The sequence below is a fragment of the Lissotriton vulgaris genome, chromosome 11 (genome assembly GCF_964263255.1).
Source record: "Lissotriton vulgaris chromosome 11, aLisVul1.2, whole genome shotgun sequence".
Lineage (NCBI taxonomy): Eukaryota > Metazoa > Chordata > Amphibia > Caudata > Salamandridae > Lissotriton > Lissotriton vulgaris.
In genome coordinates this window covers 347,725,979-347,741,114 of record NC_141699.1, presented here as the reverse complement: position 1 = coordinate 347,741,114, position 15,136 = coordinate 347,725,979, and the positions used below count along the sequence as shown (strand labels likewise).

The 15,136-nt window shown below is 42.1% G+C and overlaps 1 protein-coding gene across 5 annotated transcripts in view; it reads right to left on the bottom strand.

Moving 5' to 3' along the window:
- Positions 1–15,136, bottom strand: part of OSBP2 (oxysterol binding protein 2) — a 1,786,946-nt gene that overhangs the window by 1,038,785 nt on the left and 733,025 nt on the right. The window lies entirely within an intron of this gene.

Here is a 15,136-nt window from a genome sequence, read left to right as displayed (position 1 = left end):
AGGGTGATGAGTCTATAGTTCTCCGCATGGGCCCAATTACCTTTCTTGAATATGGGGGAGATTAAAGATCCTCGCCAGGACTCCGGGATGTTACCTGTCTCTATAACTTCTTTAAATACTGTTTCCAAGTAAATCGACCAAAAGTCAGGGTTTTCTTTAAAAAGGGCAAACGGTATCCCATTGGGGCCAGGTGCCCCATCTTTCTGCTTCCTTATTAATTTTACTAGTTGTTCTTTTGAGATTACAATTTGTTCTTGCATTTCGTCAGTGTCTTTTTTTGAGCTGTGCTGTATGTTTGTAATGATTTTTATAGCTCCATTACTGTTTAGATGCTTTCCAAGATAGGTAACCCACTCTTGCTCAGTTAGAGTTGATGAAACTTCCAATTTGTTCGGCCGTACTAATTTATTTATAATTTTCCAAAGTTCTCTTGCAATTGCTTGTTTGCTTGCATGAAATAATTTAGTCCACATTTCCTGTTTAGCTTGGTATTTCTCATTCCATATTAGCTTTTTCAGGTGTTGATTTAATGCTTTTAGATTGTTCAACATTTGGTCACTAATAGCTGTGGTGCTAATTTGTCTCCTTATTCTGTTGCGAGCTCTTTTAAACTTAGTTATTGTGTATGGAAGATTCATATATGAGTCCTCTCCTTCTTCTTTCCTTTTTGCCATTCTTTTGTTGGGGTTAACCCAGATTTGTGGTTTCACTAGTTTGTTAGTGAATTCCTCCCACTGCTCAACTGCTGTTTCCGTCGTATTTTCAGAAAAGCAGCTCTTTATAATGTTCTCAACTTTTTCATTCATAATATTCTTATTCAGATTGGTCCAAATTAGTTTTTTATAATTTATTGTTCCAATGTGCCCCGGCACAGTATGATATGGTTGGTAAATATTGTATCTAATGTTGGTAGTTATTAACTGCTGGCAGTGATCACTATCTCCAACTTTAACTACCCTATAGGAATTTATGTTTTGAAATATATTCAGTGAGACCATTGTATAATAAATTCTAGTACTCGCATTGTGTGCAACATACATGAATGCAGGGGGTATATCCTCTTTAAATCGGCCATTAAGGACTCGTAAACCCAACGCTTCTATATCCTTAATGAATGTTGTACCAATTTGATTTTGTGCCTGTTTTACCATGACGTCTTGGTGATCCTGGTGTGGAATTGACTACTGAAGGTCTTGTGATTGTGCTACATCATCCCTTAGGAACGGTGTTAGTAAATTAAGGTTAAAATCCCCAGTCTTCACATAGTCCACTAATGGGTTTTCTAGCATTTGTTCCAACTCTTTCTGACGGAGACATGGCTGGGGGTAGACTCTGACCCCGAGATTATCGAATCCCTTCCACCCGGCTATAGTATAGCCAGGGTGGATCGACCATTAGGCCGAGGAGGCGGGATTGCAGTGATCAGCAAGGCCCCCCTGGTATGCTCCCTCGAACCTCTTGGAATAGAGAACTGCGAAGCCGGCAAATTCGCACTGAAACTTGGCCCTCAGGATCATATCTCGGGTATCCTCCTTTATAGACCCCCTGGGACACTGGGAAATTTTAGGCAGAGTTCGCAAAAACACCTTGCTCACCTAGCACTCAGACATAGGAAGGTCCTGCTTCTGGGTGATCTAAATATTCATTTTGATGATATCCAATTAAAGGAAGCCACGGAGATGAGGCAGGAATTACGAAATATGAATTTGGTACTGATAAATCAAACACCCACACATACTCATGGCCATTTATTGGACCCGGTGTTTGCCAACTGGGAGGGCATAACCACGAGTATTCCTAACCCACTTCCCTGGACAGACCATTTTCTAGTCCCTTTTGAAATTTGCACTTTAGGTAGGCCTGCCCCCCAGTTGAGTGGCAACAATAGCTACCTATATCGCAAATGGAAAAACATTTCACAACCTATCTTTAGCGAGATGATAAGCTTAGGTGGGATGCCGGGAGGCACGGATAGTGAAAGTGCTAACCAAAACTTAGAAACCCGGATCCTTGATGCCTTGAACACGGTAGCCCCTTTATCCACGGCCAAACAGGGGAACAGAGTTAGGAGATCGGCCCTATGGTACACTATAGATCTGCAGTCAATCAGATCAGAATGTAAAAAGCTGGAAAGATTTTGGAGCAGGGATATGAATGAGCGCACTAAACTTCAGTATAGAACAGCCCAGCGAAGTTACCAAAAGCAGGTTAGAGCTACTAAAGCCACTTTTTATGGAAACAGAATTAGTGAGGCGGACTGTTCATCTAGAGAACTCTTTAAAATCTATAAAGAAATCTCAGTCGTCTCAAATTCCAATGTCCCGGAGACTGATTCCGTCATTGAATGTAATAAGGTGGCAGAATATTTTGCCAACAAGGTTAAAAACATATACAGCTCTTTCTCCAGTTGTCCTGCTGATGGAGAAACCTTCGTAGAACTGAAGGAAGTGGCACTGTTGAATTCGGAGCCGAGGTTAGAGTGTTTTACCGTACCGCCCAGTAAAGAACTTGAAACCATCTGCACTAGTATAAAATCGGGTTCTCCACGAGATCCTGCACCTCCGAGGGTCCTGGGTGCGAGCATAGTAGCTTTAGAACCTTACATCCGCCATGTCCTTGTAACATCCTTTGAATCCCAGCCCCTTCCGATAAACTGGAAAAAGGCAATTGTGTTACCAATTAGAAAAAAACCTAATGTAAGCCATGATGTCCTGGAGAACTTACAACCTATTTCTCTGCTACCCTATACTGCGAAAATTGCAGAGAAAATTGCAAACGTGCAATTGATGGCATTCGCGGAGAAGACTAATCTCCTGCACCCATCCCAATCGGGGTTCCGAAGGGGTTTCTCTACTGAAACGGCCTTATTACGAGCCACCAAAACTCTACGTCAAGGAGCTGACGCAGGCCTAACCATGGCACTGGTCATGCTAGACCTTAGTGCAGCGTTCGACACTGTAGCACATATCACCTTGCTACAGTGTCTGAACAGAGGAGGTGTGACTGATAGAGCACTCGGTTGGCTAAAATCGTTTCTGACGGGCAGAAGCTTTCAGGTCCAACGGGGCTCATTTCAGTCTGAGGAGAGGGTATTGGAACAGGGGGTGCCACAGGGCTCTGCTCTGAGTCCTACCCTGTTTAACTTATATATGGCCCCCCTGGCTGAGTTAGTTTAATCGTTCGGCATAGAGATTGTTTCCTACGCCGACGATACGCAGCTCTTACTCACCCTCACCCAAACACCTGCAGCTGGAGCCAATAACTTCCGAGCCTGCATGCAAGCATTGGCCACTTGGATGGATAAGCACTGTCTAAAACTGAACGGCTCCAAGACAGAAGTCTTGGTGGTTGGTGGTGATCAACGGCTCTGGACATGTGACTGGTGACCAAGTTGTTTAGGCTCTATGCCTACACCGTGTCCTGAAGCTAAGAACTTAGGGATATGGATGGATCCCACACTCTCTTATGAGTCACACATCAACCGTTTAGTAGGCAAGTGCTTTGGAGTCCTAAAGACTCTCAATAAAACATCTGGACCTCCTTCCTTTGGAGGCTCGGTGCACTATGACCCAGGCACTGATTACGTCACGCCTCGAGTATGGGAATGTCCTCTTCCTGGGAGCTTCTAGTAAAAGCATAGGACGACTCCAGATACTGCAAAACTCTGCAGCCCGCCTAGCGATTAGACTCCCAAGAAGAGCCAACTCCAGAACCGCCCTGGAGGCCCTCCACTGGCTCCCAGTGAAAAAAAGAATAATGTACAAAGCCCTCCTAATATGTCATCGGATCCTCTGGCATAAAGCTCCCGGCTATCTGGCGGGTCTGGTTACCTGGTATGAGCCACGCAGACCGCTTAGATCGGGCGGCATGGGCACTCTTGTGACCCACCGCTATAGGAGAGAAAAAATGGGAGGTCGGTCCTTTAGAGTGGCGGCTGCTATAGGATCGAATAAACTTCCCATCAGTCTCCGCCTGGAGCCTTCGGAAACGATTTTCCGACGTCAACTGAAAACTCATCTGTTCTCCTCATAAGTCTACATTAATGTCTTTGGCCTCGCACTCTCCTCTTCCCTGGCGAGCTTTTTCTTCTCTCTTTTAGCACGGGGACACGCCGGGATGGCGTAACCATGCGCTCTATAAATTTCTTTATTATTATTCTTATTATTATTATTATTATTATTATTATTATTATTATTAATAGGATGGTGTTAAGGGTTGCACATGTAGATATTGTACTTGTTTTTGTTGGATGGATATATACGTTGATCATAATTAAAAACCTATCTTTTTGGTCTGCATTTTTATATTTCAATCTAACTACAAGAATGTTATTACTATGTGATACTAGTTGCTCATGCTCAGCTTGTATGTCACAGGAGATGAAAGTTGCTAACCCTCCACTCGGACGTCCATATCTATGAATTTTACTTGCATTTTCATAGTATCCTACATAGCCCTCCAAAATAAAAGGATGTTCTTCCCAGGTTTCCTGAAGAAATAAAATGTGACATGGTAAAGGGATAGACTTTATTTGTGCATTGGAAAGCTTTGTCCCTACTCCATTTATGTTCCATGAACACAATCTCAACCCTGTTACTTTTGATTGTGGGGTTGGAGTGTAGTTCTTTCATTGTTCTATATTGCTATGCAGAGCCTGTGCAATCCATTTTTCATTTATTCCTGGAGGTGTTTCTATTGTGGTAGGTGGTGAAACCACTCTCAATGTGCTAGTGGATCTCCCCCCGGGCATTCCTTAACACTGTTCCTTTTTGTTTAGTATATTTTTCTGTTTGGAGCAGATTTATTTCATTAATAAATGGAGTAGGATACACTTTTGGCGCCTGCTTTGTGATATATATTCCCCAGGCTTAAATGTTGAAAACTCCTTTACTATTTGCTCTGCTATTGATGTTGATTTTAGTGTTACCAGAGTCAATTCTTGGGGATTATTTTTATCGGCAATGAATTCAATAGAAGTAATATCATCGTTCCTAATGTTGTTTAATGGTGGAATTGATTTGAATAACCTGAGGATGTTCCCTCTATTCAATATGTCATATGTACCTCTGGATTCATATTCAGGCTTAAATATGAGCTGTGTTTGTTCAACTGACAGTTCGTTTTCTTTGTACGAGGTGTCTGTTGTGTGATTTGTTTTATATCTAATTTGTTTTTCTCCTTCCCGTTTTTCAATTGTCAATTGATCCCAGTACGGAGATTTGGTTTTAGGCTCTACTGTTCTTTCTATACACAATCTTGCTACATCATTTTTATTGACTTTCAAACTTGTTTCTGCGTTCACATTATGATGCTGATATAGTTGCTCGTTCGGTTTTATTGTCATTTTTAATGGCGTACTGTCAATTATTCCATTGTTTTGATCGTATTTTAAGTTATCCTCCTGGGTTAAATCTTCTTCCCTTATTATCTGACTTGTGATCCGGGGTGGATTAATTGTAGCCCTTTGGTTCTTTTTAATCACTTCATGCTGTCTTTTAGCCTCTTTGTTCAATGCTTGTTCACGTAATGGTTGTTGTACAAATATTGGGAATACTTTTTTTTGCTCGTTTTTAGTTGTTGAAAGAATTTTCTTTTCCATTGATTTTTCACGTTGTGTTCTATTATTTTTTGTTGTATCATCAGTTTTTGTTGATTCATCAAACGTTGGTATGCCTCCCGTATGTTTTGCATATGCACATAAAGCAACAAGTCTTCTGAGCAATGGAGTTCCCATCTCTACCCTAGACCGAATTGTCAAATCAAGACGAGGGTGGGGATGTTCAACACTGAAAACTGGTTTAGTGCATAATGCCTAACACTTTCAAATAAGCAAGGCTTGACCACAGGAGCGAAAGAAGGGATCTAAGTGTCTGTGCACACTGGGCGGCAGCACTCTTGGTGCACTCCCTCAGAGCAGATACCGATAGGCCTACACAAAGGTTACACCTGGTCCCAGGACAGGTTATCACTTTGCACTGATGATAGATATGTTTCGGTAAGAGGTCATTCCACTCACAAGGCTTATCCCTGTGGTAGTCTCACCCCCCAAAAAACCCTTCCACCACAAGATGGGCTTTGGAAACTACCCAAAATGTCTGAAAACACACATTCTACAGACTAACCCATACTTAATTCTCTCTATCTGTTTTACTTGCCTTAACCTTGCTATCAGTACCCTAGCCAGTGCTCTGAAGCAGCCCAGAGGCCGTCGCGGCACTATCCAGAAACCACAGATGAAAACAACAAATAATGAAGGTTGTACAAAAAAAATTAGACTCCTCTGATAGCAAATTACAGTAAGAGGTTTTACAGTCTAACATGATACAAACTAGTTTTAATACCAAAGCAACCTGAGGAGCATGTGGTAACAGGTAATCAAAAATTGAAACACGCTATATATATATATATATATATATATATATATATATATATATACTAGCAGCCCGTCCCGACAATGTCTGGGAGCAATCATGGCTCAGGGACCCCGCCCGCCCTGACATTGTGCAGTATTATGCCTCTATGTTTACTTTGTACGCTTTTGTAACCAGCCCATGTCACTGCCCACGTTTCTTTTTCCTCCTGTAATGCCCAGTTTGGTACCTGCCCACGTCACTTTTTCCTCCTGTAATGCGCCGTTTGCTACCTTCTCCCGATTGTCATTTTAGCTTTCAGCTGACCGCTCCACTTTGTACGCTTTTGTAACCTGCACACGTTTCTTTTTCCGTTTGGTACCTGTAGCTCGCTCACCGCTCCTCTCCGCCGCCGCTCCTCCCTCACGTTTGCTTTGCTCACTGCTTACTTGGCGCCCTACCTCATCCGCCGCTCACCGCTCCTCCCCGCCGCCACTCCTCACTGCCTGCCCGCTGATCCTCACCGCCTGTCCCCCGCTCATGTCCGCTGCTACTCCGCTCGTCACTGCTCCTCCCCGAGCTGATCTCCACCGCTCCTCATCACTGCTCCTCCCCGCGCTGATTTCCGCCGCTTCTCCCCGCGCCGCTCCTCGCACTCGTGTACGCCGCTCCCGATGTAAGCACGCACGTCGCAGCCGGCGCTACTTTGAAGGGACTACTTTTTTTTTAAACTTATATTTTTTAAATAACGTATTTATTTTTAATTTATATAGCCTATGTTCATCTGCACGCCATGAGGATTACAACGATGTATCAGGTGTGTGGATTGGCGCTGTGGTTCCCGAGTTTACCGGCCTCAAAGCCTCAAAGTTCTTCCTTTATAATAGTAGTATAGATATATATATATATATATATATATATCATTGATGATTTGGACCGACTCCCATAGAAACAAACAATGGCTATGATTCTAAGATCAACATGAAAGATGGTTACCCCAGTTTTAATGGGTCCGAGATTTGACCAGTTGTTCTTTGGCACACAATCAGTCACTAGAATTGCATGGAACAACCGTCTGTGCACAAAGGAATGACAAATGACAGAACATACACATCCCCCATACCGTGAGTAGCAGACTCAATCATGGAGTATGGACGTCAACTTTACACATATGGTTATGTTTCTCCTCTCCATACAACTAATACTGAATCAGAGGAAATCCATACAATGGCAACCAGGAACGAACAAAAAACAAGCAAACAGTATAGAAGAACACAGCTGGGTAAAAAGAAACACTTTATTGCATAAACTGTCAGTGCTTGGTGTCGATTGACCGCGGGGAGTGGCAGGTATTGGGAGAAAATGGCAAGTAAAAAAATGCACTGTTGTCCTGCCAGTCAGACTAAAATACCTGCAGATCCCTTAAAAAAATAATGCAGAATATTTTACCAGCACTGCTTTGCCTCCCTGCTCACAGTCGCTTCTTTATCGAGCTTCCAGTGTTCCAACAATGGGCTTTATGTCGAGAAAGGGCTTTGCTGTACAAGCCCAACTGCCTTTAAAAACGAGGCCACAAAATACATAACATGCTATAGGTTATATTAGAGAAAACTGCAAGCATGTCTCAATTGGACCCGTGCAGCACTAGTGGTGTGTGGAACTTGCAACCACTCCCCTACCCCCCCAGGAAACTCCACGCGACCCCAGGGGGGAACGGCCCCCAGTTTGAGGACCACTGATGTAGAGTAATAATAATAGTAGTAATAATAGTAAATCTATACCCCTTTATATTCTTGCCTGTACATTGGTTGTTGATAATGTGAACTCAATATTGTTGCAGGTCTATATCATTGTAGTTGACACGGATACGTGCAACCATTAAATGAGCTGCTATTTTTATTATGGTGGACACACTGAACCGTGTGCTTGTGTAATTCTATTGTTGGAAGATTTTGTTGGAGATCAGAAGTCCAAAACGTATAACAAAGCGGTTTGTTGTGCATGTGTATCGACTGCTCTGTGTTTTATGCGGTTCAGTTTTCTGTAACTTCACCGTCTAATCGATCGCTTAAATTATTATTTTTTTATTCAGATTTTTCGAAACAGTCCAGAATAGTCAAACATTCTAGCGAATCATTAACAGGCAGGAAGAGCCCAAGTCAGTTACCTGAAAGCCTCCCTCCTCCTTATGCCTGTATTTCTATTTTCAATGTCATGAAGCACAGGAGTCGATGCGACCTTCTCCCAGACAGAAAATCTAGTCAAAGTTTAAGTGGATGACACAATCAGATATGCAAGTCAGACTGCAAATTGCCTTTCCGAGCATGTCTGTGCATATAAACACCATGTATTGGTGTGTTCTTCTTACAAGATGGGGTTGAGATCTAAAATGGATGCTCACCGCTAAGCAGTTTTGCGCTGCATCAAGTACACTCGTTCAAAAAACACTACTGCTTAGAAACCTACAAGACGTTCATTTTAGTTGGAATCACTCTCTTGTGCTCACTTTGGGACTGTTACAAAATGCAGTGGGGGTGAACTGATAGTTAACAAAGGAACAAATGGAAAACCGATAAAAGAGTATGGTGTACATCTATTTCTTTGCTGGTCTCGTTCCTGACCCTGAGCCATTCCAGTAATGGGCTGCAGATAAGGCTTCGCTGGGAAGCTTCTTTTCTTTTGGGTAAATACATGGGGGCAAATATCCTATCCATGCTCCACTAGTGGGCTGCCAAGCATCCATTCCCCCAAAGAATATGTACAGGTAAAAAAATGGGTCAGTCTTTCATTGTTAGTATTGCTGTGGGCAGGCCAATAGTTTGCGTCAGGCTAAGCAAATGCTCGGCATTGAATTCTCCCAGTGAAGTAATTTTCTTATATTGTTCACTAGTGATCTCTATAACCCCCTCAAGACTGAGGGTCCTCAGCAAAATGTTGTCATTTAGGCACCAAAATGAATTCGCTGAAGGCCCAAGCAGTCCCCCTTAGGAGAAGGTGCAGCAGCTCAAGCCTCTCTTGAGAAACGTTATTGTGAACCTGTCTACAATGTTGGAAGCCCTAGTGCCCTTTCCACCTGATGGCAGGCACCCTGGTGATCTCATAGTGCAAGTGGCCAAAAAGTGTGTGGTCAGTGACTGAGGATTAGTAATGGTACTGCATTGTTCTCATCTCATTCTTTCAAGACGGAAGGTCAATCCCAGTAGTGACTAGGAATAATTTCTTAAATAAGTAATTTAAGGCCATGGGACACTATTAACTACACTATTCTTGCTGCAAATGGCTGTGCACACCATCGTTTAATGGAGAGGATGGACTATGCGAAATCTGTTCTTTATGTCTGTCAAACTATTTATTTTCGCGGATTTTAGTAAGAACATGTGGTGGTGTGGTCACTCCTTTCATAGTATGAGCTCCAGAAAGGCTTAAAGCCCCAAGATGGAAGAGTGGCTGTCAGCAGAATTGCAATGCCATTGGTGGGGGAAAGGCATTACTGAAAGTGTAAACTAATGCTTGAACTCATCTCGCACCCTATCAGCTGAATGTACAACAGCAACACCCTTCACCACTTTCGAACATCTTTTTGGAAAACTATGTGGACATCCACACCCCAATTAAACTGTACGTGCAAGTATAAGCCTTCAGGACCCTGGTGCTCTAAAGATCTTGCTGACAATAAATTATCAATAAGCAGACATGAAAGAAAATGGAAGGAAAACAGAATTGCTAATAACTTCATGATACTGAATTCCATATGTAAAACATGCAGACAGTTCATCACATAAGCCAAAGCAAAGTACTATACCAACACCATCAGTGAAGCCACCAGCAGAAGGAGAACCCTTTAAAGCAATCAAGCACCGCACCAATCCATTGCTTGACCTACAAATTCCGCACTCCACATAAAAAGCGCTATGCCATCAACCACTTCTTCAATGAACAAAAGAAAAGATCTAACAGTACATAGACAACACCAACTCTGCTTTATCTTTTATGCCTTCCCGTTTGTGTAGAATCCTGCAATTATCAGCCCTCAAAACTCTATCCCTTACAGATCTCATTGGCATATTCATCTCCCTCAAAACCACTTCTTATGAAGATGTCTTACCCTTGTCCTTAATCAAAGCTCTCTCTGAGGACTCTCTCACCCCTACTCACCATAACAATCATTCCCTCGCTCAAGGCATTTTCCTCCTAAAGAAACATACATTAGACCTTGATGACTTAAAGGGTCCCCATCAACTGTAGAGTCCCACAGGGCTCCATACTTTCTCTTGTCATCGTCAACCACTACATGGAGGTGCGTGATTCTCTGCTCATGCATACCAGCATTACGACTCACCAATATGTCAAAGATACATATCACTACTGGAATAATTTCTCTGCTCCAGAAATCCAACACCTCATACACTGCCAGTACTTCCTTCAGACCTGTATGTCCAGCATCTACCTGAAGCTCAAATCAACCAAGGAAAAACTCTTGTTATTTGCAAGCAACAGCAAATATGACACAGCCGAAACCTGGCTCAGTTACACGAGCCTTGATGGCTTTGACCACAATTTTCACCAAATGCCATGTCCCTTGGTTTCACCCTGGGCATCAACCTCACCCTCAAGGAACACATTACAATACAACAAACAAACAAAGAAGGTCTGGTACCAGTTCTCTCTTTTACAGTAAATGAAAACAGTCTCTTCCTGGAAGCAACTTAAGAACTGCTTTTGAAGTCCTCCGACTCTTGCAACTGGATGGTGGTAGTAGCAGGCTCCATGGTCTTTCAGATGCCACTCTTGCACCCCTTAAAGCCATCCTACACTCCACAGCAGGTCTTATCCAGGGCCAAAGAAATAAGATCACAGTGCTGCCATGCTGATGGCACTCCATTGGATCCCCTTGCCAGCCCGCACCATCTTCAAAACCAGCTGCAACATTTACCAAGCCATCATACCTTGCACCCTGCTGATCTAGTGTTTCTCTGCACACCTGCAGCTAGGACACAATCAGACTGCAGACTTAAACATGTAAAAAAAGATAAATCAACACATCAGTGCTTTTCCATCTACACAACCACGATGTAGAACAATTTCACTGTATCCATCAGGACAGTCCAAATCCTGCTCCAATTTAGGAAAGAGTTGAAGACTCATTTCTTTAAAGAACACTACAACATAATGCATTACTGTTAACAAGCCAGCTACTTCGCCTTTTTCCCTCATTTACTTTAAGCTTGTCTTTTACTCTGGACAGCGCTCTGCCGCATTTTTGGAAGGTTCGAGCTACAGAAATAGCATACGCACACTCACAAAATGGCTCACCTGTGTTGGCATGTCACAAAGGCCATGAAAGTATAAATATCCTGTGACTCGGTCTTAATTTCTCAGAAATTAATGGTTGGATATGATTTAATGGAACTACATGGGTGCTTCTCAGCGTTAGTGTACTTCTTACAGATAGATATACCCTTTTTAACTTTGAAGCACATCACAGGAAAATATGACACTTATTGGTGCAAATCAAAATTACTATGAGCTTTACATAGCATAAACACATAAGGACGACAAACAATAAAACAAGCCCTGGCAACTCTAAGAAGTTTTGCCATTATAATACAGGCGCTAAATTAATGCCTTTCCCAATGCCGGGTTGTAAAGCATTGTTAGAAAATAGTAAGAGAAAAGACGTTTTTGAATATTGGAGAGAAGGCAAACCCATAACACATATCTTAAGGTATCTCGAAACTGAACATGGAATTCAATATTTTCAATCATCACAAACAGCATGATTTACTTTTATAATTTCACGCAGAAACACTAACAGAATTTGAAAAGCCAGTCACATGTGGTTCAGCTTAAAGACAACCTAGAGGACCAGATGCTAGTATTTAAATGGGGAGAGGAGTTGGCCTAACGGCTAGGGCGTTCGACCTCGAATCTGCGGAACCGGGATTGAGTCTCAGCAATGGCGCTGAACATTCTGTGATTCTGGGCAAATCACTTACTCCCCATGCCTAACAAAAAATGAATGTGTCCTCATGTAAAGCAACTGGTGCACATGTAAAGAGCTCTGATACCCGATACCTTCGGTCAAGTTTGCGCTATATAAAACCTTGTAAAGTAAAATAAAAATAATCATAAATATAAAAATTAGCATTACAGCTGCTTTCGGAATCAGCAGCCCGGGGAGTTTTAGGAAGCAGACACATCTGCCCAGTCTCCCCGAGTACGTCTTCTGTCTCCAAGGCAGGCTGAGTGAGTGCAGTACACTGCCATTCCCACAGCAACATAAATGCTGCCTTTGTATGATCAGGCCTCGGTTTTAATGCAACATGTGGGAGTTGGATATAAAACGATAATGTCTTCTCTTTAGTTAACTCTGGCAGAAGTATACCAGTTGTTGTGCTTTTAGGGACAAGCAATGAAGCGTGGAGAGCAACAGAGAGATCAAATGGAGCAATGAGATAAGGAAGCAGCACATGGGGAGAAAGCAGGAAAACATGGGCACTCTCGTGGAGTGCTCAAAGAAAAGGGAAAAAAAAAGAAGTTCCACGAATTGAACCTTGGAAGGTCATCAAATCAAAACTGGAGAAAATAAGCTATGCCGCAGGGGCGGGGAAAACACAAGACAAGTAAGGATAGCAATTGAATTAGAAGCAGGCAAAAAAGATACACAAGAAAGCCAACCAATGTCAGCAATGGCCTGACAGATCATGCTTTAACATGTTGAACGCGGCGTGAATTCCGCCACGGTGCGGGCGATTTAATCAGTGGGCGAGGTTCGGACGGCCCCGGCCGTCCTCCGCACACCCCCACCGTCATGTGGGACGGCCGGGGGCCATCCGCAGCACCAAACAGATTAAGTATTGATATTGTAAATAATAAGTCTTCGACAACAAACAGCTGAAGCTGTCTGTAAGTGAGCCCTAAAGAAAGGATAGAGTGGAGAGAAAAAAAGGACTGGCAAAGGATAGTATAGCAATGAAGTGCACTTCTTTTTAGATGGATGTGAACATGGGTACAGGAAATAATGCGGTCAGTCACCATGCGAGAGAAACAAGGGCTGAAGTGGGCTGACCCATTGTCCCATGCTACATAGGTTGATGGATGGAAGCAAAATGTAAATGGCAGCTGAACAGACCAAGGAATGGAGGAGGGAGACCCTTAAGTCTTCCTATGCTGGTAGACGTGTATCGTCTTATTTACGATTTTTATATCACATGAGGTTTGATAGACAAAAATGCTGTCTCTATGCTAGACATAAACATGTAACTTGCATTAAAAAAAAATATTTGTTATTTCTTGGGGATACACATGTTATTGATAAACTAAACTCTTGGTGTATATTGTGTACCATGTTTAAGCAAGAAAAGCTAAAATAATGTGCATTCAGCATAACCTGAGAACAAAACAGGAAAAACAGAAGGTGCAAGCTAATCCGACAGAAACTGCCAGCTCCTCAAATCCAGCTCAAACCCCAGTCAATACTCATTTAAGTACACACGGCTATTGAGAACATAAGTCAATGACTAAGTAGGTTCCCCTATAGGGGTGCAAGGCGGACAAAAACTGCTTACTAAAATACATCAAGGTGGCCTGTGAAAAGAATGTTGGTCTATTCCATTTTGGGACAAATTATGGTTAAAAATTCATAAAACGCCAAGAGCAGCGAATACCTCTCAGACCTTTTATTTCATCTACAAATGCCTTATTTTTACTCCAATGAAATTGGCCTCCTTTTCCTCAGATCTCCCCTCAGATTGCTGGTCATGAAAAGGCTCTTCAGCTGATTTGAAACATATGCTTTTCGATTGCCCCTCTCTTTCCCGTTTTTGGCTTTTAGTTTGGTCCCAAATTAATCACTAATTGATCTGCTATTAGCGATAGCCTTACACCTAATTACTTCTATTGGAAACAAGCTGAGAAAACCACTTTCAGGGCTTGGTGGAATGCTGTTTGTTTCCATCATAGATTAGACACAGGCAATGTCACTCCTATTTCTTTATGCATTAAAAGGGATATTTGATGGCTTCCTTTATCTTCATATCTAACGACCTCAGCCGCAGCTTCTTCCACTATTGATAACACTCCGGACAAAGTTAGGAAGCCTCTGTAAATTCTCTGTTGTCATTTTATTTTATGTTCCTGATGAATATTTTCTGATATTACTCCTTTCTCCTTCTCATGGATTCTTTTGTTTATGTTTCATATTCTTTTTAATAATACAAATGTTGTTGAATTAGAATTGTGATGCAGGTAATGCTTTCCCCTCTTACTGCTCCGCCCCTCCCCCCCTTCTTTCTTTCCCTCCCTCTCTCTCCCATTTTAATTGTCATAGAAGTTTTTCATTGTGATTTTGCTTATATGATATTTCTTTTTCTGTATGTTATAATCTCTTCTTCAATAAACTTTAAACTTAAAAAAAATACATCAAGGTACATATTACAATTGTATTAAAATGGAAAGAAGGCAGGTTCCCTCAGCAGGACTCAAGTGTATAATTGCCTCAGAGGTTTGGAATGATCAGGGAGCGGGGATTTGTTTTTTGCCTAAAATGGGGTGAAAATGAGAGAATATCTGTATTAAGCCCTGTGTTAAAAGATCATGCAGCCAGTGAGCTGCACCATACCTTCTGGGGTTTGGTGCCAAGCCCAATGTCTTTGTATTTCTGCAGGATATTTGAATTTAATGAAACAAATACCCTTTTTGACTATGTAAGGCTTTAAAAAATAATAATAATTCAAATGAAAAAAAACAGCAAATACAAGTGTGGACAAGAGAGAAAAGAGTCACAA